This window comes from Ixodes scapularis, unplaced genomic scaffold (assembly GCF_016920785.2).
Source record: "Ixodes scapularis isolate PalLabHiFi unplaced genomic scaffold, ASM1692078v2 PGA_scaffold1__304_contigs__length_218370807, whole genome shotgun sequence".
NCBI lineage: Eukaryota > Metazoa > Arthropoda > Arachnida > Ixodida > Ixodidae > Ixodes > Ixodes scapularis.
Genome location: NW_024609846.1, coordinates 196,690,380 through 196,716,150, shown reverse-complemented (window position 1 = coordinate 196,716,150; position 25,771 = coordinate 196,690,380). Strand labels below are relative to the sequence as shown.

The following is a 25,771-nucleotide window of genomic DNA, read 5'->3' as shown; positions in this document are numbered from 1 at the left end:
ACACTTCGTATGGATTCTTAGCGGAACCAAGTTAACAAAAACTTTCCACAGAGAATATGCTGAATGATCCATTCACTTTCACGCCGACTCGGGCACGGGAAGTAAGTGCAGAAATAAATAAGACATCACTATCATTACCAGTCATAAGAGTTTAATAAGAGTGCGAAGCACAGACCGGATATTACAAATTCCCAATTTCCGGCTAATTCAATAAACACCAATTTCCGTAGCCTGGACTTAATGCGGGCAAGCTATTACGAAACAATGAGAGCTCTATTCGAAATTTGACAAGATTCATCGTCCCTAAACATTCCCCTAAATTTTTCAGGAAAGAAGTATGACTTTAGAAAAAAAGTGGCTATAAAACTATAGACAGTGGGTACAAAAGTGGATACATTTTATTTTGAATATTTTTAGCCTCTATTCACTATTTGCTGTAGAAAGTCTGTAGAAAGTGAATAAATATTTTCGTTAGGGAGCCGTGATACACATTTGCTGGAAAAGGGGGAAACAAATGTTAGGAGTGGAAGCACCACCGCCCAATTAATAAACACTTTCTGTTTTTAGTTTGGCAGCTGCCTCCGTTAATGCGCTATTAACAGTTAAACCTGTGTAGTTGCTTACCAGCCACTGAATAGTGCAACCGAACTTTGTCCAAATTCCGGTTAAGTAATCGAACATGCCAACAAAAGCGTATTCTGTAAAAAATGTTTAAAAAAACATTTGTGGCACTCCTCTGAGCAAAGGCTAAAACCACCCAGACCTCAAAGTGTGCGATACAAGGCGGCGTACACTCCTCGAACATCTTTTATAGGAAGAAAGTGATTTTCTAGTTGCTGTATGAAATTAAAGGTAGCCTGTGATGGTACTGCTAAGTTCCCGAAGAATTTTCCTGGCACGAGGTACGCTTTGAGCACACGAAAGTACAGGTGAGGCCTGGTCAAGTTATAGATTCATCCCATAGCAGCTGAGAACAGTCACAGCTGTGGGTTGTCTGTTCAAGCACAAACTTTATCAAATAGCCCCAAACGTAATGAGTGGACGAGTCATCGATTAAGTTAGACTTAATGTTTGATGCCAGCTCAGAAATATCCTCTAGTGGCGGGAAGTTATCAATTGGAAGACATTCCACATTGTCTGAAATTGAACTTTCATGATGCGAAGATATTGGCAAATACTTGAGGAGGTAAACCTTGTCATCCTCTACGCTTCCATTGTTCGACAGTTTGAAGTTTCTTTATCCCTATGTGTTTTAGTTCTAAGGTGAACTGATGCACATTTGGGTTTGTGTTGCCGCCCAGCTTTTGCCGTGTATAGTTCCAAAAAGTTTCTCAAGTGGGTCTGGCTGCAAGCGCCGTGTAAGTAAGAACTTAAAGTCATGACTTTTTGAAAGCTCATCCCAGATCATGAAGACACTTTTTTATAGTAACTTGCCGCGCTATGATGGCTTGTGGCTGCCTCCTACTTTGAAACTGCCACTCTGAAATCCATCCGAGTTGCTGGTGAAGGAAATCGAGTATTTCAAATTCTCCCTTCAGAATTGCATGACGCAACTTCTGCACTGTCTTCTTGAATTGTGAGCTATTTAGACAATTAAAATGTATGTACCTCCTACCACAGAAATAGGCTGTAGCCATGCCTGCCTCAGGAAGCTCCTTGGCATGAACAAGGGAAATGATTGAAAGAAAGAGTGAGGCACTCAGTACCTGTGCGGCACGATTTACTTCCATGTTACTGAAATGTTTTTAAAAAATGTGTCTCTCAGTAAGTTTCGGAGCCAATTGCAAGCCCATCTCATGGGCGATAAAGTTCGGCAATGTGGGACCACTCGATGACCTTATTTCAAATGCAAAGTTTGTGTGATTGGAGATTGCTCTTGGTTTTTTGGGGAGGTGCGAGACATCAGAGATAAAGTAAACATATTCGTAATCAACTTTAAAATAATGGTTTATTAACACACACAGCAAGTTGGCTGGCCAAGCTTACGTTTGAAGCCCCCTAATGACAGACCACAGCCAGCTTAAGTTTAAGACTGTGAAGCCAACAGTCTTAAGCTTCCGAATGAGAAAGCTGAGGAGTCTGCGTTTAGCAGAAGTTGTTGGAGTGTGCCCAACCAGTGGCGTAGGCAGAGGGGGGGGGGGGGGGGGGGTTAGGGGGTTTGAAACCCCTCCCAAAATGCCAAAACTACCCCTCCCCCCCCCCCCAAAAAAAAAAAAAAAAAGAAACGGAATTTGCTCGCTTCCCTGCTCACGCAGTCGGTTTTTCACGAAGCACGGAGCATCGGGGGAGCACGAACCATTTCCAAATTATGTGCTTTGGCGAAAATTATTTTTGGGGTAGAAAATGCTCAAATTAATAAAATATGCAATATTGCTTAATTCATGTCTTCGATGGGATGCGGAGCTTGATCTCAGATATACAGAGAACGGATATTTCGAAACGTTTGTGGGGTGAAGGATGGCAATTTCAAGGAAAAATATAACAAACTATCCTCACTGAAATACACAGTTTAATCAGACCAAAGTGAGCATAATAAAACGAACGCACGGTGATAATTTAAAACAATGTCAGTGAAGGAATAATAAATGAATTGTAAAAAGCAATTGCACTGTAAGCAACGGGGTGCTGCGCTCACGCACATATTTTGTGATCAGAATTAAGTGCTTTCGACTAGGAATTACCGCGAATAAAAAGGTAACTGACTAGCTATATTGGAAAGCAATTCACAGGTTATATTTATCATCTCATTTATGTTAAGCGCCTACACATTAAAAAATGCAGCCGCCTGCGTTCGCGGAAAAAAGTATCCCGGACGTCCTCCGCTTGAACTTTAATGTCGCGGTGAACATTCAAAAGCGCTATACTTCGTTTCAGCTTAGGTCCAGACGCAGCCGATGCTGCAAGCGCGAGCTCCGGGCTTTCAGCGTCCCTGCCAAGCACGCGCGCTCTCGTGCCGTGCAAGCACTGCTCAGGGCCACATGGTTGCGCCTGTAGCATCGGCTGCGTCTCGACTTAAGCTAGTCGCTCATTTGAAGTGGACGCTCTCAGGTGTGTTTTCAACCGGCGTAGTGAAGAGAACGAGCGCTGAACTTCCGCCGTTGTTAAGGGCAGAGCCGCTAGGATCTTGAAGAGACGATGGACGTCCTGAAATAGGGCCTCCGGACAGAGGGCGACCGCCTGTATACCGCAGACGTGACCGGCGCTTCACGTTTCTTCCTCTTGCATTGGACGTCTAAAATTTCCCTATTTTTGGCGAAGTTTCCCTCACATTGTGAAAATCGTCGCTCACGAATGCGATGAAGTCCGTCTTGATTTCTACTTTGTATGTCGAGGTGGCATCCGATGCAATTCCTTATTAGATTAATCTCTTCGTTGCACGGAACATCAGAAACTCCGAAGAGACAAGCCTTCATATTCTCACTACGCATAGGCACAAGGGTAGTCAAGTTCCTCTTCACATTCGTCATGTAGTTTCTGTGTGGTGCGTCATGTAATTTCTCTAAGTGACGGAACGACGAGTTCGGACTGATGACTTCTCATCGCCCCGAGGATGCCCGAGGATATGCTGCTGCTGCTGCCGTTAGACCACGCTGCAAGGTAAAACGGCCTAGCAAAGATAACACTCTCTCCTTCGGCATCTGGTTCTGTAGCACAAATTCGTTAAACCTTTAATAGATAATAGATTTTGGTTTTGTGATTCTTCCTCTCCCAAAGAATGGCAATGCAGCGTTACCCGTTTTATCTTAACGGCGCCTCCCTAATCTTTGCCTGAGCGTCCGTGTCGGCGAGCTCATCCTGCGTCACTGAAGGGGGTGGGGGGGATGCCGTTGAACCCCTCCCGAAATAAAATCCTGGCTACGCCACTGTGCCCAACAGTGTATGCAATTGGCCAAGCCCACCCCACCTCCTGGAAATTCCAGAGAGCACAACAACCAAGGCTCTATCTGCAATGTTAGAGATTCGTTCAACACCGTCATCTGTAAATCCATGGACAATGTCGTGTGCAGGGTCTTGAGTTAAGTTCTTTTTTTAAAACAATCTCATCGAAAATCAAGATGCACAAATGATCAAGGGCAGCCCGACAGCCCGGCACAAACAACAGCGCGAGAAGCTCGAACCGATCGGCTCCACAAATTCACGCCGAGCATGCGAGCACGCGGGCTGTCATGCGTCACCTTGTTTGATGCTAAGTCGACCGAACACGATGCAGCAGAGAGCACAGACGGGCGGCACTCACGGCACAAACGAACGACGCAGGGACGAGCAGAGGCCATGCAGAATGATGCATGCAGAGGCGACGGCGTGCAGGCAGGCAGGCCATGGCGGGCACCATTCATCACGTAGTTTTTGTGACGTATTTGATTAACACTATTGAGTCGTTTTAAACACTTTAAATAATTCTAAAGCATAACAATTAAAAAGAAATTAATACTTCTCGTAGAAAGAGTTCTAATTAATATTGCCGCGCGCGCAGCTGGCCAAGTAGGCAGCGCGCGCGTGGCCTAACGGTTATCGCGCGTGCTTTCCACGCTGAAAGCCAGGGTTCGATTCCTGGCCGCGGAGGCGCATTTTTGTTGACTCTGTAAAGTAATGTTCTGGTAAATTCGAGAACCATGTTGCTTGTTCGAGGTCAGAATGTTCTACGCGCCGAACCTTCTACGCATAACGATCCAGAAACCCACGAGGGTACATGGGATTCCGCAAGGCGAACGGAGTCAGTTTCGCACCAGCGTTCGACTCTGCTGCTACGCCGACTTCGACGCCCGCGACGCTCTATTATTATCTTTTGTACTCGTTTATTTTTGGCACAAGTTCGCCACATTAAACGTTTATTTCTTTCTGTTTATTTCCTGTTTTTTTTTGGTCACCACCCGTGACAATATTAAACAAAATGCAGAAAAGCGCCACGTAGTAGAGGGCATTAAACGCACTATCTAAGCCGCGAATCAGCTTCTGTGTCCTCTCTTTACGTTTACTATATTACTCTATGTCTTTACTAGCTTCGACGTTCGGTCGCTCCGTCAGCTACGTTTCTAGCAGGGGCTCAAGCCGTAGCAGTAACCCGAACCAAAAACCGTATAGGAGCGAATGTTTTCCGGTAACCATAACAGAAACTAAGCCGATATTTTAGTTCTATATGAACGCACACAATAGCCATAAGCATTAAAAATTAACCGGTATCCGATATAATACACCGTGTCGGTAAAACTTTTGTAAATAACAAATTAAAATCTCTAAGCGGATTCTTTAACTGACATCGGCCTTTGTAGACGCAGACAGACGCAGACAGACCTGGGGGTGTCACGTGACCCCAGAAAAAATTTTCCGCTAGACTTAGCGGGGAAATTTTTTCCGCTAAATTTAGCGGGGAAATTTTTTCCGCTAGATTTAGCGGGGAAATTTCTTCCGCTAAATTTAGCGGAGAAATTTTTTCCGCTAGATTTAGCGGGAGAATTTTTCAGCTAAATTTAGCGGAGACATTTTTCCGCTAGATTTAGCGGGGAAGTTTTTCCGCTAGATTTAGCGGGGAAATTTTTTCCGCTAAATTTCGCGGGGACATTTTTTCCGCCAGATTTAGCGGGGAATTTTTTTCCGCTAAATTTAGCGGGGAAATTTTTTCCGCTAAATTTAGCGGGGAAATTTTTTCCGCTAGATTTAGCGGGGAAATTTTTCCGCTAAATTTAGCGGAGAAATTTTTCCGCTAGATTTAGCGGGGGAATTTTTCAGCTAAATTTAGCGGAGAAATTTTTCCGCTAGATTTAGCGGGGAAGTTTTTCCGCTAGATCTAACGGGGAAATTTTTCCGCTAGATTTAGCGGGGTTTTTCCGCTAGATCTAGCGGGGAAATTTTTCCGCTAAATTTAGCGGCGAAAATTTTCCGCTAGATTTAGCGGGGAAATTTACCCATAATGCACCGCGCGGTTACGCCGACGCCGACGGCGACGCCAACGGCGACGCCGACGCCGCTCGAGCCGGGAACGGGCGCCTAAGAGCTGCGCTCTAAAAACGAAAGACGTTTAGAACTCCCTGTAATGCCGAATTAGAGTGCAGATCTTGAGGAGGAGGAGGGGAGGGTACGGAGCGGACGGTATGCCCCTCCTCCTCATCGTGCCCTCTCCACCTCCCTCCCCATCTACTCCTCCCGTGCTCCTCGCCTGCTCCCGCTCTTCTCCTCCTCCTCCCCTCCCCTCCTCCTCACCCCTCCTCTCCTCCTCCCCCTCCTCCTCCCCGCGCGGTGCATCATGGGAAATGTCCCATAATGCACCCCGCGGGACCCTTGTGATGTCACATGTGACGTCATGAGTAACGTTGTGACGGAGTGCATTCCCGACTCATTCGGTGCTGTGCGTGCGGGCACGTGTGTGTGTGCGTGTGTGTCCCATTGTGGCGGTCGCGCCAGATTACAAAGAATCCTCGCCTCGCGGCCAGAAAAAAAAAAAGGAGAAAGAAGAGGGACAGCAAAAAGGGCGGTTAGCCATCGCAAGCGTTCGGAAGGAGAAAGTCTTAGTAGTTGTCCGTGTCGCGCACTCAAGCTGAATTTAGATAAAATGATATGTGCCGGAACTAGTGCTGGGTACTGTCTCTGTCGACGTCGGGCCCCGACGACCGTGTGTGTGCAGCTGCTAACCAGAGTCTTCACAACGTCACGAGGGTCCCGCGCGGTGCAACATGGAACATTTCCTATAATACACCACGCGGTTACGCCGACGGTGACGGCGACGGCGACGCCGACGCCGCTCAAGCTGGAAACGGTCGCCTAAGAGCTGCGCTCTAAAAGCGAACGACGCTTGGTTCGTTTAATTATCAAACTTTTTTTTCTTTACTGTGCTGGCGGTCCTATCATTTCCAGTTTAATTTTTCACGAGCACCAAGTGCTGCGCAGTCGATTAAAAATGGCATACGGATTCTGTCCTGGTCAACGCAGGGGGCAAGGTATTGCGGAGTTCAAGTCCGTCTGCTTCTTTTGAAGGGGTTTGTGGTGACGTCAGAACGCTTAGCTCTGCTCGGCCTTGATGGAAGCATAGTGGGTAGACCTCAAGGCAGCCTGCTTTGAGGTCTACCCACTCTCCTTCAGTCGGAGCCAATCAGAACTCGGCGTCTTTCTTAAGTCACCTCAACTCCTGCGCAAAAAGCAGACGACTTGCTCTCCGCATACACTCTGCTCCCGTTTAGCATAGCCTGGCAAGCACCAGCTGGTATACGGTGCACGTGAATATGAGCACTAGAGATAGGCGTGTGGCGACACAACGCAGGAGGGAACTCCAGTGGGATGCTGTCACCTGCCTTTCTTCGGAGCTTATTTTGGATCACATGAGGTCCATACCCCATAGCTTCGGGTGTTTGGCTATTTGCCAACTTAATGGCGGGCGCCGTGTGCACCCTAAACTCGCTGCTAGTGTGGTCGTGGGCTTTGTTAAAAGTAATACACGTCGAAATTGACGACTACGAGATTTCGATTATAAGTGATTCGAAGTGAGCCTCACACGTGACGTCATGCCCAAATAGACGTCGCCGTTGCCATTGTGATGTCAGACTAACGAAAAGCTAGCAAAAAAAAAAAAAGAAAGAAAAACGTTTACAACTCCCTGTAACGTCGAATTAGAGCGCAGCTTTTGAGGAGGAGGAGGAGGGGAGGGTATGCCCCTCCTCCCCTCCACTCCTCCTTTCCTGCTCCCTCCCATTTAGCGGGAAACTTTCGCTGCATTTCCCGCTAAATACAGCGGAAACAATTCCCTGCTAAACTTAGCGGGGGATTTTTCCCATTAAATTTAGCGGGAAAAATGTTCTGCTAAATATGGCGGGGTAATTTTTTCGCTAAATTTTGCGGGGTAATTTTTCTGCTAAATTTAGCCAGAAATATTTTCCGCTAATATTAGCGGGGAAGTTTTCCGCTAAATTTATCGGAAAAATTCCCTCCGCCTCCTCCCTCGTGACCCTCGTGACGTCACTTGTGTGTAACCTATTCTAAAAAGAAAAAAAAAAACAAGAAACAAGAAAAAAAAGTAAACACGAAACATTAAGAACTATAGACTAAAAGAGCACTGCAATGCAAATATTTAAGTGTCGAACAGATTTGTCACCTCTTTTAACTTTGAGTCGCGCCAAGTCCTTCTGCCTGGCCGACATAATGTGAAATAATAGGGCTACTTAATGCCATTTATTGTAACTAAAATTTATCTATAAATACCTCCAACCCTTGGGGAAAAATGGATTGAAGCTAAAGGTTGACATCGTTTTCGTACTCAACATTATTCCGACATTAATTTCTCAGCTTTAAAAAAAAATAAAACGGGATCAAGAAACGCTTATCCGGCAACTAATCATAAGAACCGTGTCCGCAAAAAAGCGAAACGAAACCGACCTCATAAATTTAACAATAATCGTAACCATAACTCTAACCGAACTGATATTATTGTAGGCTTGAGTCCCTGGACTTCAGGGGCCTCTGCTATGGCAGAACCTTGACAACACGATTCGCCCGCGTTGAAAACTCGGGCGAAGCGACTTTACAAGTAACGAGTTTACCAGCAAAAGACAAAAATAACAGGAATAGCGCTACGATTCGTCGCTTGGAAGAACCATGCCGGGCAATTTTTTTAAGGAGCAAGCCGATAGGACCAGTTAAAGTTGTTTGTTCCTCCCGGTGGTGTGGGAGGCAGGTTCCGCTCCGATGGTCTGGAGCGTGGTGGCACGAACGTCGCTGAGTGACGGGTCGACTTACTGCTTGTAGAGAACTATGTGCATTTATTTACACTTTAGTTACAAGTGCTAACTTGGGAAATCATCCTGCCTCGTCTAAAGTCTCGACCCACGTCCCCAATTTCTCTCCATCAAATCCAAAGTCCGAATCCCTCAAAATCCTCTCCGCGCTCCTTTTGTAGGCCCGTAGGGGCCTCCTTTCCCCTCAGGAACCAACCAATCTCTTCAAATTCCGCCACTCACACGTGGTACACTGTTCTCCAATGGTCGGCGAGCTTTCATTTTGGCGTCCTAACCGCCAAACCCAAACTCCTTGTAGAGTTGTTCTCTGCAATGTTCCCAGCCTGACTGGCGCCAACCGCTAAATTATTGCATCGGGCAAAAAGGACAATTTTACACTAAGCGGCAAAACCTTCTGCATACACGCACATTCGATTATAAGGCACAAGCATCTTCCAGCGCGGGCTCTTTCGGTCCCGGTCCGAGCAGACTCCCGAAACCCGAGACGCTCCTTAACGACCGCGGGGGGGACCGCTCCCGCACCGCGGCCGCTCTGGCCCCGCCGACCCAAACGTAGAAAGCTAAAAAAACACAATGCCGACGCAACTCTGGAAAGATAAACTTTCCTAACCAAAAGAAAACACCTTAATTAATAAGCATGACTGCTAAATATTTAACTGGACCACTTCAGCAACTCTAAAGGCGCTCTTGTATTTCCGCTCTTGCGCTATGAACGGCTAAGCACATTGAGAACGGTTAGGGGGCAGTGACCTCACGATTTTAGGGTGAAAGTTTGTATGCCTCCCAGCCTTTGATTGCGCTCCACCTTGTACTGAGACGTCCTTTGAGCCGGCAGGGTACGCAGTACGGGCCAATATACTTCGTTTCACCTTAGTCCAGACGCAGCGGACGCTACGAGCTGATGGCATCCATCAGACAGGGTCGAAGACGCATCATGATGGAGTTTGTCATGTTTCTGTACGTGTTCTATCGTCGCAGAAGCAATCATAAAAAAAAAGGCTGAGTGGCGTCCGCTTTTTACGCTGCTTCATTGGTCCAATTACCTCTTAGCGTCGACTGTGTCTGGACTCAAAGACCGACGACCAGTTTGCGCTTTCCACTTTTCCCTCGCTTCCTCCTCTCGTCCCTTCTACTCTGTCCACCGTTGCCTGTTTCCTCCTCCCCATGGTGAGGACGATCTCCTGCCGATTCCGAGTCAGAACATCCAACGCGTCAAAACATCCATCGAGTGAAAACATCCATTCGTGGATGTTTTGTCTCGATGGATGTTCTGACTCGATGGATGTTTTGACTCGGATGGATATTCTGACTCGATGGATGCTTTGACTCCATGGATGTTCTGACTCGGATGGATGTTCTGACTCGATGGATGTGTTGACCCCGTGGATGTTTAGACTCGGATGGATGTTCTGACTCTATGGATGTTGTTACTCAATGGATGTTTTAACTCGGATGGCTGTCATGGATATTTTGATGTTTTATCGTTTCTTTGCCTGAAAGGAGAGAACTGCTGTGTAAACGACTTTCGACGATGTGGTAAGCAAGGGCCGTTTGCACACGCTCCTAGATAAAATTTAATCATTTATGAAGGACAAAATTGAGTTCGGTATTTGACGGAAGTGGATAGGATATGTTCATATTTATTTACTATTATTCGAGCTGTGAACTACCGTTACGATTTTATTATCTCATTGAAACCTTGTCAGTTATTTAGGCTATTCAGTAAACGTGCGTTTTTATATGCATTCTGTGATTCCTATTTCTTCAATTTTCCTCTGCCAGTGGCAGTTACTTTCTTGTTTATTTTCTGTTTTGTAAGATCATTGCTGTTGTTTTTCTTGATACCTGCTCGAACCACTGATGGTCTGTAGTGTTTATTAATAAATCAATAAGCAAAATATTTAAGGTAATATCGTCAGGGGCATGTAAACGGAGCAAAATAATTTTTCTTTTGTTTTATGACGTATTAGGGGGTGTACGCTCGTCAGTGACCCTGTGTCTTTCTTGTAGCTTAACGGAGCGTAAAATAAAACAGTATTTTGGTAGTCCCATCCGTAATAAAATCAGGTGGGACACGAAGGCGCAGTGGCAATGGCTCTCGAAAGCGGCGAGCGGTAATGCAACGTGACCACGCGTCGTGGTTTAAGATTAGAATTTACTTGCATTGCCGGTAAAATACGCTGCTTTGCCGTCTAGTTGGCGTTTTATTTGCTGTCGTTTGACCCGCGTAGCTGGAAAGCACGCTACTCTGTGATTCGTGGCAGCTACGTGACCCACAGACAATGGACAAGGCCGTTTGAATCCATAAAAAAATGCTAGGTGTTTAGATCGCCTTTGGAAGAAACCATAGAAAAATCATGGGGACAGACTCTAAAGCTCGTGCGAAAGACGACATCCAAGTCCTGGGGAGCCGATGAAGACACAATCAGGATTTTGACAAACGCGCTACTAACGGCTAAGGCGCTATATAGCTGTAATTGGCTCAACCTAACCAAAACGCAATGGAAGCGATTAGAACGACTAAATCACCGCACCATGAGACTTGTCACAGGACTTTCCAATTATACAGCCCTGGAAGACCTAAAGAAAAATGCAGGAATGAACCAGATTCAAGACCGAGCGGAGGTGCAGAGCATAGCGCACTTTCAAAGGCTTGAGAGAACGAACCACGGCAGAAAGCTACTTGAAATCATGGGCTACGAGGCAGAGGGGAGACTTCCATTGGAAGACCCGGCACCACCGTGGCAAGACACAAACATCGTTGATCATCGACCTCTGCCCAAAACGCATAACCAAGGACGCAGAGCACGAGCGGCAACACAACACGCTAAGTGGTGCGACGAACACGCGCACGAAGAGGAAATCAGATACACGGACGCATCTAAGACTGACATAACCACGGTCACGGCTTGGATCGACCCCAAGACAGGGAGAGAAAGCACCACGAGACTACCGGAAAACTCCTCCGTGCGCGAAGCAGAACTCAGGGCAATCCTTGAAGCGACCATCGATATACTGAAAAATACGGAAGGACCAAGGAGAGCGAGAATTTTTACTGATTCACAAGAAGCACTCCGGGCGTGTCGAGACAGCAAACCCAAAAGCAGAACGGCCAAGAGAATTAAAGCGATTGCCAGAGAGTTAAAAGCGAAGGGCATCGTGCTGACATTAGAGTGGATTCCGGACCATGCTCAGATTCCCGGGAACGAGTGGGCTCACCGAGTCGCAGCGGAGGCAGCCAGCAGCAACAGCTCCGCGACAGGCTCAACCACTCGGGAGGACAACGAGGAAACGGAAGACCCTGTGGAGCAGGCCGCACTGGCAAGACAAGCTAGGAAAGCCTACCTCAGGGGACTCGTACCGACAGAGGATGACCCACTACCAAATGGATATCGAAGATGGGAAGCGACAAGACTTCGCAGGATCAGAACCGGCACTGCACTGACGCCCGCCAAACTGGCAGCCTCTGGGCTACTGGAGGAAGAAGACCCTATCTGCAAGGCTTGCAGAGAAAATAAGGTGGCAGGTATCAAGCACTTACTGTGGGAGTGCAAAGGCCTGGAAGACCACAGAAAAACAGCGTGGGAAAAATTACCCACTCAGGACGAACCAAGGAGGCTTAGCGACTGGACTCACCCCAGGGGCCAGGAGCAGCACCGAAAGGCGATCCTAGACTCCCTGGTTGAATTCATCAGGGAATCTGGGGTTCATCAATTCATTTAATAGCACCATAGTCATCCACATCCCCTCCTTACAACCCTCCATCCCCATCCCCTCGTCTCAGAGCACACCACTCATAGACGGGAATCCTATCATAGAATAAACATGTTCTCTCTCTCTCTCTCTCTCTTGGAAGAAACCAGTTTGACAGCCATTTTTTTTATTTTTTTATTTTAGCTTGGTGTATGTCAATGCGTTCCTAAGAGGTTCGGAAAGAAAACACTATTTTTTCCAGGCAATGTGAGGTAACAAATTTTAGCAATTCCTTCAAAAGCAACGTGATAGAAATCATCCAAATGAAAAGAGCGATAGTATTATTCACATGAAAAGTTTAGAGCACTCTCAAGCTTGTGACGGTGAAACATTTTTCAAGACAGAAGGGCTGTTTTAAAAGTATTGTGCTTCGCCGCATTATTTAAAAAAAAAAAACACTTTTTTTTTTTTTTACATTAGGGTGGGAGTAGCGGAGCGTGTGATGAGCTGGCTCTGAGTCTGCGCGATTGCCCGAGGGATCAAAATAATGTTGTCGGTGAATTATGCAACGTAAGCCCTTCAGAGAAGTTAATTTCACCTCGCCAGTCAATTGCTTCCACTTTTGTTTTAAGCTTCTGAATTCTTTCAAGACACTCTTTGTCCCAAACGCCCGCCGTGATCAATAACGCTATTCTAGGAGAATAGTAGGTATAGTTCGTGGTTTTTTTTTAAAGTCAGTCTCACTCTCGGACAAAGCATTCTACATGGATTTGCTCAATTGTACATAAATAGTAGTTTTCAAATTACGGAAGCACTATTGAAACACATTTTACAGTTTTGTTTTTTCATGTATTATATCTTTTTATGTATTTGTACCCTGTCGTAGTGTCTATACACTCGATTTTGTCACGATTACTACTACCAGTCAGTCCAGACACAACGTTGTGCATATCGTTCGCATAAAGTCATTTGGTTGAATAGGACACCAAGACATCGTGATGCATTTAAAGAGTTTTATTCAAGGAAACTGGCCCATGCGTGCTGTTTGTATTTCTGTCCAGATATTTAAAGGGACACTGACACCCCCCCAAATTTTTTTTTTTTATTTTTTGCCAGGCGCTTCATTATGGTGTCGGAGGACTACCCAATTAATATTTTGCAACAGAGTAGCGTATTTTTTTAATAAAGCCAAAAGACGCAACTGCTCAAAACCGAAACCGAAACCCGACGGAGGTCGGAGAAGTGGAGAGAAGAGATTGAGTGGCGGAAGTCACGTGGCTACACCCGACCGTGCATTTTTTTTTTCTCCTCTCCGGTAGCAGACGACACGACATACGGCGTGCGATGCGGCGTGCGGGAACTGCTCGCCGTGCGATTATTTTTGCAGTTATGTTTGTTCCGCTCGTTGTTCTGTACTCCAAAATGAGTTGTTTTGTACATTGAGGAGTTGGAGATGAGTAGTGAGTACCCGTGGTGAATTTCCATGATCGGCTCCGAAAAGAATACACCCAACATGTTGCGTGAAGAGCTGGCTCACATGTCCCTGCACCCGAAAAAAAGTGGCATTGTGCGACAGAGTTTCCGAAAGATCAACGGGATCGGGACCAATGGCTGGCCGCAATTCCTGTAGACCATTTACGGGCACCTCGGAAAGCGGACGCTACCTGATATATATGCTCCTTGCATTTTGTGGAAAGCGATTACATTGAGTTCGCAGGTGTCAAAACGGAAATCCCATGCCATTTCAATCAGCGAAGTATCGTCCACAACATTTGTTTGTTATTTTTTTGTTTTTCTTCAGTGTTGATTGTAAAAAAAAAAAAAAAAATGTAAATATCAGAAAATGTTTGAAAAAAAAAAAAAAAAAGTCTCACGGGGGTCGAACCCGGTCCTACCGCGTGTGAAGCGGACGTCCTTCCCACTGAGCTACTCAAGAATTTTTTTTTTTTTTTTATTGCATGGAAGCACAGACGGTGGGCACATGGGACATAGTTGCAGTTTTGAAACGAGAATGCACTGAGATTATACAAGCTTATTCAGATACATTTTCACCAACACTTTTACAATTCAGACAAATTTGCATAGCTCTTCGGGTGCGCAGGACTGACTCGGCTGTATCAGAAATCAGGAAACGAAAGGCACTTTTCAAGTCGCCAGTACCATCTTGGCTTTTCCCCGAGTTCATCAAGGACACTTATTACGTGATTGCATGTTTCGATAAAATTTGATTTGGTAGTCCTTGGTGGTTCAGCGTTTCTGTCTATCATGCGAGTCTTCCAGAGACTATGCATACCAAGCAAAATAAAAAAATCTGAGGGAAATGTGTCTGGATCTTCCACAGGAAGAAAACGAATAGAGTATGCGTTGATATACAAGTCCTTTTTGATAGTCCTTTGCAGCACATCCCAGAAAAGGTATGCATCTGTGCAAAAAATAAAGCAATGCTCAATAGTCTCTGGCGTGTTGCATAAACGACAGTTGACCGACCACGGTACAAAAATTCCTTTGTCACGTAGCCATGGTTTTACGGGTAGTGTGTTAGTATGAAGCTTAAAGAAAAATGTTTTTGCAGTCGGGGGAACGCGCATCCTGCGAACTCGTTTTAAAACATCTTGATCTGTACTGTTTGGATAGTGGCTGCGATATAAAGGGTCTGGAAATAGCGAATCTATTAGGTTATGGTAGAGCTCTTTTCTGGAAACGGTGAATAAATAATCCAAAGAAAAACGCACTTTCAAAAACTCAAAAGCTTCGACGACTTCTTTGAGAAAGCCAAAAGGTCGCGGCATTGCCACATGATCGGTTGAAACAACGAGGTCAGGGAGGAGATCCATCAAGTGAGTTTGGAGAAAGGTTCTAATGAACGGGTGGGAAGACGTTCTGAGGAACATGAAACGTGAAACAATTTTCCGTACAAATAAGTGGGTTAAGCCTAGTCCTCCCGCTTCGATAGACCGGAACAGATTGTCGCGCCGCATTGGCTCCCATGAAGAGTCCCATATGAAAGTCGCAAATATCCTATGGAAACGCTGAAGGTGTCCTCGGGCACAGTGAATAACCTGAAGCACGTACCACAGTTTTGCGACTAGGAAGATGTTACATGCAGTAGCGCGGCCAAACACCGAAAGATGATTAGGCTTCAGCATGTCCGCTCTGCGCTTAAGATTTTTGACACTTTCTGTCCAGTAGCGTGAGCTATTTCGAACACATTCTAGTGGCGCGCCAAGGTAAGTAGTTGGCACGCCAGACCACGCCATTCCTGCATAATCCGAGGGCGTTGTCCCCCAAGTCCCATACCAAAGTCCACAGCACTTGGAGGTGTTAACCAGCGCTCCAGCTGCCTTACAAAATTGCTGGGTTAATTGTAATGCAGCGTCGATACTTTGCTTATCAACACAGAAAAAAGCTACATCATCGGCATAAGCCAGAACTTTCACTTCATGAGATAACAAGTTATAACCTTTTACGTCTGTACTTTTCAGTATACTTAAACACAGAGGCTCCAAATATAATGCAAACAGAAGGGGAGACAAGGGACATCCTTGCTTTACAGATGAATGAAGGGGAATTGGTTTGGAAAGAGCTCCGTTAACTATTAATCGAGTTGTTGCTTCGGAATAACATATTTTTATACCGTTAAGGAGGACCTTTCCTACGTTTATGTGTTCTAAAAGAGCAAACAAAAAGAAATGGCTTACGCGATCGAAAGCTTTCGCTAGGTCAATTTGAAGCATGGCTACTTGATCTTGTAAACTGTCGCAGCAATGAAGAACTGATCGCGCTACGTGAATGTTTGTCTGGATTGTGCGGCCTTTAATCCCGCATGTTTGATGAGCTCCAACCACTCTTGAAATGGCACATTGTAAACGTTTAGTAAGAATTTTGGCAAATATTTTGTAATCGACATTGCAGAGCGCTATTGGGCGATACCCTTCAACAGTCCTTAACTTGTCAGAGTCGGAGCTTTTTGGTATTAACACGGTGTGACTTTGATAAAATGATGGAGGTAACCTGCCATACTGAAGTGAAGCTGTGAAAAGTTCAAGGAGGAATGGGCATATCATGTCTATGTGTTGCTTATAAAATTCTGCTGAGAGGCCATCTGGTCCAGGTGCCTTCGAGCTAGGAAGAGACCCCACGGCCTGGCATATCTCTTTGAGAAAAAACGGTCTAGTAAATAGTTCGGAGTCCTCGTCACTCAAGCTGGGCAGCAGTGAAACGAGAGGCGCATACTCTTCATTTGATGAGGGGGAGACCTGACCAAATAAGTTTTGATAGTGTTGTGTGAATGTGGTCATAATGTTTTCGGTATTTCTTGAGTAAGCGCCGTTACATAGCAACTCCGGAATTTCTTTAGCTAAGGCGTGCCTGCGCTCGTCATCTAAAGTCTTTTTAGTAGGTTGCTCGGCCGATACAAGGCGTTGACATCTTGATCGCACAGCCGCTCCTCGGTAACGCTGAAGCTCGTGGCGTTGGAGCTCAGATTTGAGAAAGCAAATTTCCTCATGAAAACTACCTGGTTTTTCGCATTCCAGCTCATACAGTTCGTGAAGGCTATGTGTAAGTGCACGCCTGTCAGCTTTCTCATGATATGCCTGAATACACGCACACTCAATTGCGATGTTTTTAGCTTCTTGCTTAAAACTATCCCACTGTGCAAAAATGGAAAGATCGGTATTACTACGAATAGCCATAAAACAGGTAATTAGTCTCTCATTAAAGTCATTGTTTTTAAGGATATTGCTGTTTAACTTCCACAGCGCCCATTTTGGTCTAGACATTTGTTTGCGTTTCTCGCCTAGCCTCACAGTTACAACACAGTGGTCAGAGAAGGATACCGGCGTTACCAAATATTCAAACGTGTGATCCAAAAGACAACCAGACACGTATATTCTATCAAGGCGTGCGTGGCCAGAACTTTGCAGGTGCGTGAAGCGATTGATGGACGTTCGAGAAGCACCGACGTCACTTAGACAGTGTTGGCGCACAAGATTCTCGAGAGCGATACTGCTGTTGTCGCGTCTCAGACTGATCGTCGAGCGGTCGTGGGCTTCGCATACACAGTTAAAGTCGCCAAACAGGACAATACATTTGTCGGTGTCAAGAAAAGCATCTAAATTTTGGAAAAGTGAAAGTCGACTTGAAGAGTCATTATAGGCATAAACGCAAATCAGCCGCCAGTGAATTCCCTCTAAGTAAATGTCACAACAGATAAAACGACCTTCAGTGTCAACCGTGTACGAGAGCGAGGTGTAGTTCAAGTCTTTGCGGAGAAACAAGAAACAACCAGCCGATAGCCCCACAGCGTGACTCACACAAACTTCATACCTGTGTAGAAAAGGCTGGAGCGCACTTGTTGTGGCCTCCTCCGACTCTATCTTTGTCTCCTGAATCGCAACAATGTCCAGCCGCTCACGTTGCAAGAGCCGACAAAGTTGCACCTGCCTCGCACGAGATCTTAGACCTCGGACGTTTAGTGTTGTGAAATTTAGGGAAATATTCTTAGCTTCTATCCGTCCTCATAGAGACCGCATTTCAGCGTTGAACGACACTCGCCACACTTTAGGTAGCTCCTGGCTTCGCGTTCGGCTTGGCACGGGACCCCGATGCCTTCTTTTTGGCGACGTCTCCGTCGCCAACACGGTTGAGTAGTGTTGAGGACCCGCTTGAACACGATGGTGCCTCTGTGTCAACCGGTGCCGGTCGCTTGAGTGGTTGGCTGCTGCTCGAGGAAGGGCCGTCCTCGCTAACTGCGTGCTGAGGTGTAGTCGGAGCCTTGGAGACAGTCGGTACGGGAGTCGCATCAGGTTCCATGTGCGCATTCTGTGTGGTGCTGGTGTTTGGGGATGCTGCAGGTTCCAACACTGGAAATTCTTCATTCTTGTCGATGTTTTGTGATGGCTGGGTGTCTGTACTGTCCCCGGGCCGTGCGTCTCCTGAAGGATGGGCCGATTCAACGGGTGGCAATTCCCCGGTGACGTCAGCTACCTCACTGACGTCCATTAGGAGCTCCGCCGCTGTGTCATCTTCGTGTGTTTGACGTTGTCGTAACATGTCCGCATAGGTGGCGCCGTTGACACACTCCTCAGTTAGGTGACCATACCGCCGGCAGTTGGAGCACCTCGGTGTTCTACAGTAGCGTCGAATATGTCCCACTTTGTTGCAGCGCAAGCACAGCGGAGGTCGGCCAGGAATAAGGACGAGGCTCTGGCATCCGTAGACTTGAAGGAGATGTGGTATCTGACTGGCATTGACACCATCCCCTAATACCAGTACTACCTCTCGATTTAGAGTCTCCATGTGCTCAAGCTCGCTGCACCTCCATTTTTCTCTCTTGATCGATCGCACTTTGCCAAACGGGGCGAGAGCTTCGATAACTCGTCGATCCTCTAGATGCTGTGGAAGCCAAAGAAGCTTTAGGTTTACTTCTTGCTTGTCCGGGTCAATGATGAGGCACTTTCGGCCTTTCACGCGGAGCTCTCGTTGAGCGACGAGCTTTGCCTTGGTAACAGCGTTGACACACGTCAGCATCCAGACGTGAGACATCTGGAACTGTCCGAGGCTCACAACGTCCTTCAATTCGACGATGCCACGTAGGGCGTCTCGAAAATCAGGAGCTCGATACGGGCGCGCCGAGAGGTCCCCATGCAAGAAAACGGAATTCAGGCTCAGGTTACCTGATGTCAGACGTGGCAGGATTATCCGGTAGTCTTCTGTAACGTTATCAGAAGTCATAATGTTTCCTCGGCCAGCGGCCGATAAATTTTCCCCGGAGAACATGGAAAACGTGGCCGTTCGAAACGGCGTCTTCTTCTTTCTCCCTGAGCTACTCAAGAATCTCTTTGCTGGTGGATCTCTTTCCTTAGTAATAATTCAGCCGGTAAACTGTAAGTTGGAAAGTTTGCTGTCGATTTTTCTCTAGCAAAAGCACTCCCGGGTCGAAGTCGGGAAGCACCCCGCTTTGGGGACATTCGCACCTAGTAATGAAATCGTACGCGTGCATATTCAACTCGAAGTAGACACGTCGTGCTTGACGTTTGCGCGAGCGTTGTCTTCAGCCACGAGAAGGGAGCGACGGCTCGGCGACGTCTTCGTGCAAATCGGCTTGGTGGCCGGGCGTGTCGTACGGGATGAATACCAATTCTTTTGATCAGTCCCAAATTTCTCTTTTAACGGTAAACAGAATTCGCCGGTACCGCGAACGACAGTTCTGAAATAGAGGTCCCACGCCCGTCGTCGGCTGCCATCGCCGTCCCCGCGAGTCCCACGATACGCGAAACGACGAACGCACAGAATGCTTCCGGTTGTCTGTGGAACTTTTTTTTTTCAATCAACGTATTTACAGCTTTTTAGAAGCCACAAAAAATAGGTTTCATATTTTTTTCTATTTTTAATATTGAGTGTGTGCCTTCAGTGACTCACGACTTTGATTAAATTTGGTGGTCGCATCGATACCTTAGAAAACGGCCCGTGACCGCGGAAAAGAGAGTGAGCGAGACTCGAACCGGCCAGTTCTTGATCGGCGGTTTTCGGGCGGAAAGAAACCGAATTTCGAGCCGCAAATTCTGTTGTGGGTAGTTGAGCTCTCATATGTCACGTACTACTAAAAACCTCGGCGAGCATAAATACCCTGTCAGTGTCCCTTTAAGGACTTCCTGAAATGTCGGAACTGCAGATGACAAATAGCCAAATAAAGACCATTCCATTTAGCGCTCTCTGGGAGGCACCATTTTGTGCGACCGCAGCGCCCTCTCCATACATCCGGGAAGTTCAGCGGGTTCGGCGGGGTAAAACGAGAGAGAGGGCACGCGCGCGACTCCGCTAGCAGACGACAAACCGGGAGGTTGCCGTTCTCCATCTTTGGGCTGTATCGGCGGGCTCTACCGAACATCGAACTCTCGCTCGTGGCTACCTTTGTGAAGTGGTTCGCGTTCTTAGAATAGTTGTGGCTACTCCAAAATCAGCCTATAGCTCTCTGTTGTTCTATTTTGCTAAATGATCAACTAGCATATCTTTTTTCCGTTATTTAAATAGCAGTTGAGTGAGCCGGCAGTACTACCCTCAACTACTGCTTGTATTGCGGCAGGTGAGCACGTTTTATTTATTATTCCAGACTTCCACTCACGGTCGCTAAAGGCCTACACCAGTACGAACTTTGTATAGTAAAAAAGGTACAGCAACCGGATTTACTTTTCGCCAAAGAGACCGGCCAATCTGACACAGTTTTCCCAATATTTTTTTTTTATTTGCACGCAGGTGACAGCGCAATTGGACTCCGTGAGTCTTTTTATCTAGTATAATATTACACGACAACTGGCATACTAAAATCTGCGCATCTGCGCTTGAAAGTTCCAAAATGACGCGATTTTAAACAGAGTTTGCACGCCAGCCGGACGCTAGCTACAGCCCACTCGGCGGAGCGGACGTCATGCGGGGTGAGAGGGGGAGTGCATTTTTTTATCTTTTACCCTCTCTGCTATGACCCTAATGGAACGGTCCGTTCCATTAGGGTCATTTTGGAACTCTCAAGCGCAGATGCGCAGATTTTGGTATGCCAGTTGTCGTGTAATATTATGCTATAGTCGGATGCAACCTGAGAACAATCTTTTAGCTCCACCCACAAGCGCACTGCGCCCATCTGAAGTGCCTCCGCCTTCGAGAAAGTAGTTCGCTAGCAACGTTGCTTTTTCTTCCTTCAGGAAACGTGTCTTAAACTACTACAATATTTATTTATTTCATTTAGGACATTTAAATAAGTTAGAATACGTTTTTGTCAACGAAATAGCTGTTTTGTAAAGAAAGAAAGTCATGTCCAATGTACCGTCTTCCCAATTCATTTTCTCTCCAAGATACTGTCTAACATACCGTCTAACATACCTCTCAGCAGTGCTAAGCCTCGCGCCCGCTTCGAAATTTTCGTTGGCGATAGCGTCGCTGGATTCTCACGTTGTCGCGCAAAAACTGCTGCAAACGCAAGCTGATACCATTAAGATTTCGTGGCGTAACCTCGGGCACGTAAAACACGGTGCAAACAAGCAGAATAATTGTCACGAGAAACTAGCGTCGCGTTGCTAAAGCCAGCAGCCATGTTGAGCTTTTTTTTTTTTTTTTCTTTCAAAAGGATCGCGATTGGTCCACGGAATCGTGACGTCATGAAAACGATTGGCTGGCGTTTCTCGGCGTAGGATTACATTTTCCTCTGAGAGGCATTTCCGGTTTTTTCTTAGCCGTTTTACTGAAAGAGGGCGAGAGAGAAAAGGGGAAAGGGCTACCGGCGCTTTCCCCCTTTCTGATTGGGTAGAAAGAGTGAAAGTCCCGGATGAGAGGCTTGGCCGGTGTTGGGTGTCTGCTGTGCTTCAACTTCGTTCGCGCTTTCTTTTCTGTTTTGAACTCGCAAACTTAATTAGAGTAACGGGCTTTGATGGCAACAGTTCCCCGGTCATCGGGACCCCATTGCTCGGTCATAGGGTGCACGAATAACGACAGAAAGCGTCGAATACTGTCCGAGGACCTATGTAGAATGCAATGAATCCGGCAAGGCGAGAGCGGCTGCAATGTCTTTAAGCTCCATCGCTTTCTACATGACCCCGGTCGTGGCGACAGTGGGTTGCGTTCGTAAACCGAAAAGACATTTCCTCAACACCATCTTCTCGACTGTGCTCGGAACAGCTTGTGAGTGGAGCGCGCACCGAACGCTGTAGCGCCGATGAACATGGGGTACGCTCGCAAGGTGCGTGCCAGTTTTCTCGTTATAATTGCTGTTTCAGCATGTAAAATTTTGTAACTGAATTTATCTTAATATTGATAATTTGCAGTTGTGACTGTCTCGATTTTATCATTTCCAACACTTAGTTGAAGGCTTATTTCCGCCGCCGGGTGAGGCTAGAAATTGTTGAAAAGGTAGTTCTATCGGTTTTCCTGAGTAGCGATCCCCTGTGCGATACCAGAGAGCCGGCAAAAGCGGTCCTTGGAGTGCCGCTGGTGGGTTTTTTCGGTTGTTTCCGTTGATTGGGCGCTTTGAAGCGCTGGATAGTCGCTCCAGGGTACGACTCGTGTGTTGCGATCTGCGTCTTCGAGCACAGTGTGTACGTTTTTTGTTCGAGTCATGGCATCCGCCAGTGCGGCAGCGGGGGGAACAGCGGTGGCGAACGTGTCAGTGATAGAAATTGGAGGTTAGTACTCAAAATATTGCATCAAATAGTAAAATAATTCGTGGCTGCTTTGCCGCTTTCTGCGGTTCGATATAAGCACATCTAGAACGTCTTCGTCGTTCATCCACAATGAAATCTGAGAACACGGACACGCAAGATAAAAGCAGCGCAGCAAAACGATATGTAGCAGCTCCGGGTGTTTACAAAAGTTAATTGAGGTTCCCGTTTCGTGTATCGCTTGTTCATTACTAAAAACGGCTGCCTTGAAATGGGCCTATTGCAAGCAAAAATTTATGAATGGTTCATCATTTCCAGTTATGCGGAAAGCGGTGGAGCTTCAAAAGATTGCAGCCGCACGTGCCTTGCCGAATTCCATGCAAGCTACGAGGTCCTTGGGCGGTATTCGACGCTTTCTGTCGTTATTCGTGCACCCTATGGCCGAGCAATGGTGTCCTGATGACCGGGGGACTGTTGCCATCGAAGCCCGTGGCTCTATTTAAGTTTGTGAGTCTAAAACAGGAAAGAAAGCGCGAAAGAAGTTGGGGCACAGCAGACACCCAACACCGGCCAAGCCTTTCATCCGGGACTTTTACTCTTTCTACACAATCAGAAAGGGGGAAAGTGCCGGTAGCCCTTTCCCCTTTTCTCTCTCGCTCTCAAAATGGCGCTACCCACGATAAAACGGTCTATAGATAAAGACTCACAGGGTTTAATTGCGCTTTTTCCTGCGTGCAAATAAAAAAATAAAAAAAATAGGGAAAACTGTGTCAGATTGGCCGGTCTCTTTGGCGAAAAGTAAATCCGGTTGCTGTACATTTTTTACTATACAAAGTTCGTACTGGTGTAGGCCTTTAGCGACCATGAGTGGAAGTCTAAAATAATAAATAAAACGTGCTCACCTGCCGCAATACACGCAGTAGTTGAGGGTAGTACTGCCGGCTGACTCAACTGCTATTTTAGTAACGGAAAAAAGATATGCTAGTTGATCATTTAGCAAAATAGAACAACAGAGAGCTATAGGCTGATTTTGGAGTAGCCACAACTATTCCAAGAACGCGAACCACTTCACAACGGCGGCCACGAGCGAGAGTTCGATGTTCGGTAGAGCCCGCCGATACAGCCCAAAGATGGAGAACGGCAACCTCCCGGTTTGTCGTCTGCTAGCGGAGTCGGGCGCGTGCCCTCTCTCTCGTTTTACCCCGCCGAACCCGCTGAACTTCCCGGATGTGTGGAGAGGGCGCTGCGGTCGAACAAAATGGTGCCGCCCAGAGAGCGCTAAATGGAATGGTCTATACTCGGTGACAAAAAAAAAAAAAAAAAAAAAAAAAAAAAAAAAAAACACGAACACGAGGGGCCCTACATCCAGGACACTGAACAAGGAGGTTGATCAGGTGTATCCCCGAAACTGGCACTTGGCAAAATTCGCAGTCTTCAGCCGGCAAAAATTCTATAGTATATTGTTGTTTTGTTTTCTTTTTTCAATTCAAATAATACTGTTTTGAATCAGATGGATGTTTTGACTCTGATGGATGTTCTGACTCGGTGGGTGTTTTGACTCAGATGGATGTTTCGACTTTGATGGATGTTCTGACTCGATGGATATTTTGACTCGATGGATGTTTAGACACGGATGGATGTTCTGACTCGATGGATGTTTTGACTCGATGGATGTTTCGACTCGGATGGATGTCTTGACTCGTTGGATGTTCTGACTCTGGTGTCGCGTGACCTCTTGGATGTTTTGACTCGATGGATGTTCTGACCCAATGGATGTTCTGGCCATAAGCGTCTCCTGCCTTGCAGAATCTCGAGTCTGGTCGTCGGCCTTTAAGCTGAAACGAAGTATAGAACATAATCAGTGTCGGGATTGCAGCTGCTGGAACCCTGTGGAGCAATCGCCGATGACAGTTGCACCAAATAGTTTGTCTAGTAAAGTATTTGGTTGCATCGCCAGACACACGAGACGCTCGCGTCAGACTGGGGGTTCCAGCGACGAAATTTTCTGTCCCGCCCGCAGGGTCCAAGTTTCGCGACCGTATACCACGAAGTGACTCCATTAGCGACGTGCACGACCAAATACGTCGCTGTGGTCGAAGTTCGCGATTAGTCGAACCATGGGTTCCCGTTTACCGATAGTGCCGGCCCTATCTCCGATTTAAGGGCGAGGAAATTTCTGCCATCACGGCGAGGACGAGGCAAATCCTTCCAATCGAGACGAGGCAAATCCTGGTCGTGACGTCACGAACGGAAACCATAAGAGAGCGCCACCGAAGTATCTTGGCGATAATAGACACTGACACCCATGGAGGTAGGAAGCTTCTGTAAGTGACATGATGAGCAAAACCAAGAGACGCTATTGGACGAAAAAGGGACAGCTCTCTTCTTTTCGTCCAATACGGTCTCTTGGTTTTGGCCATGGTTCAGGGCGTGTCCCTCCGCACTTCTGGCTTCACCTCTGGTGGCGTCATGTCGCCTCCAAAAGCTTCCCACCTCCATGCTGACAGCCAACGTTTTTAGAATACTCGGTTGGAAAACTGCCATAGGAGCCTGCTTTAAAAAAAGTGGCCCCGATTTGTACGCAGTAAACAAACTAAATGCGACCGCAAAGCCACCATTTCTTCCGCAGCGGCCACTCCACGAGCTGCGCGGCTGTGCCAGAGTATAGCATTCAATGTTTGGCTTTGATCGGCCATTTTGGCGCCGAAACGTATAGTGTGGAAGGGGCTGCCAGCCCCCGTCTCCCGAGCGGACACGCCGCGATTGACCATCGAAGTTAGGACGCGCCCAGGTCGGGACGCGCCACTTTAAATCAGCGTTAAAACGTGGTTGTATAAAAACAGCATTAATTGTGCCACAAAACCTTTTAAACTGAACTTTCACGAAAACATCGCGCTTCTGTCATTTTGTACTAATTTTCAATAAAATTTCCTACAAAAAAAAACCTTTTTTTTTCGTTTTCTTTTACCCCAAAACATGCTTTCTAAAAGCTGATGGTGGCGACAGTACAGAAAAAAAATTGACCCGCCATCTTGACGCCTCGAGACTGGGAGTTTCGGCACTTTGGGGCAGTAGCTATGCAAAGCAACTTTCACGCTTCAACTCGTCGCTAAAGAGGGGCTCTGTTGTCGTATTTAGTTTGGACTAAGTAAACGCCAGCGGTCCAGGTTTCAAGGGTGAGTTTCCTAACTGGGTATTTTAGGAAGGTTG

General features: G+C 46.7%; 1 protein-coding gene across 2 annotated transcripts in view; it reads left to right on the top strand.

The window, feature by feature from the left end:
• The window catches only part of LOC8040455 (monocarboxylate transporter 3), a 56,913-nt gene that overhangs the window by 26,997 nt on the left and 4,145 nt on the right, over nucleotides 1–25,771 (top strand). The gene's annotated exons all lie outside the window — the stretch shown is intronic.